Source organism: Arachis duranensis, chromosome 4, assembly GCF_000817695.3.
Source record: "Arachis duranensis cultivar V14167 chromosome 4, aradu.V14167.gnm2.J7QH, whole genome shotgun sequence".
Taxonomy (NCBI): domain Eukaryota; kingdom Viridiplantae; phylum Streptophyta; class Magnoliopsida; order Fabales; family Fabaceae; genus Arachis; species Arachis duranensis.
Window position 1 is genome coordinate 78,626,236 of NC_029775.3, and position 1,158 is coordinate 78,627,393.

Genomic DNA, 1,158 nt, shown 5'->3' on the forward strand with positions numbered 1-1,158 from the left:
AAGTTGAAGAACAAGTGATATCTTAGAACAAGAACAAGCGGAATTGAATAGAAGAACAATAGTAATTGCATTAATACTTGAGGTACGGCAGAGCTCCACACCTTAATCTATGGTGTGTAGAAGCTCCACCGTTGAAAATACATAAGAACAAGGTCTAGGCATGGCCGAATGGCCAGCCTCCCAATGATCTAAGATAGCATCAGAACAAAGATAACTACCCAGATATCTCAATACAATAGTAAAAGGTCCTACTTATAGAGAACTAGTAGCCTAAGGTGTACAGAGATGAGTAAATGACATAAAAATCCACTTCCGGGCCCACTTGGTGTGTGCTTGGGCTAAGCAATGAAGCATTTTCGTGTAGAGACTCCTCTTGGAGTTAAACGCCAGCTTTAGTGCCAGTTTGGGCGTTTAACTCCCATTTTGGTGCCAGTTCCGGCGTTTAACGCTGGGATTTCTGAGGGTGACTTTGAACGCCGGTTTGGGCCATCAAATATTGGGCAAAGTATAGACTATCATATATTTCTGGAAAGCCCAGGATGTCTACTTTCCAACGCCGTTGAGAGCGCGCCAATTGGGCTTCTGTAGCTCCAGAAAATCCACTTCGAGTGCAGGGAGGTCAGAATCCAACAGCATCTGCAGCCTTTTTTCAGCCTCTGATTCATATTTCTGCTCAGGTCCCTCAATTTCAGCCAGAAAATACCTAAAATCACAGAAAAACACACAAACTCATAGTAAAGTCCAGAAAAGTGAATTTTAACTAAAAACTAATAAAAATATACTAAAAACTAACTAGATCATACTAAAAACATACTAAAAATAATGCCAAAAAGCGTACAAATTATCCGCTCATCACAACACCAAACTTAAATTGTTGCTTGTCCCCAAGCAACTGAAAATCAAATAAGATAAAAAGAAGAGAATATGCAATAGATTCCAAAAACATCTATGAAGATCAGTATTAATTAGATGAGCGGGGCTTTTAGCTTTTTGCCTTTGAATAGTTTTGGCATCTCACTTTATCCTATGAAGTTCTGAATTATTGGCTTCTATAGGAACTCAGAATCCGGATAGTGTTATTGATTCTCCTAGTTAAGTATGATGATTCTTGAACACAGCTACTTTATGAGTCTTGGCCGTGGCCCAAAGCACTCTGTC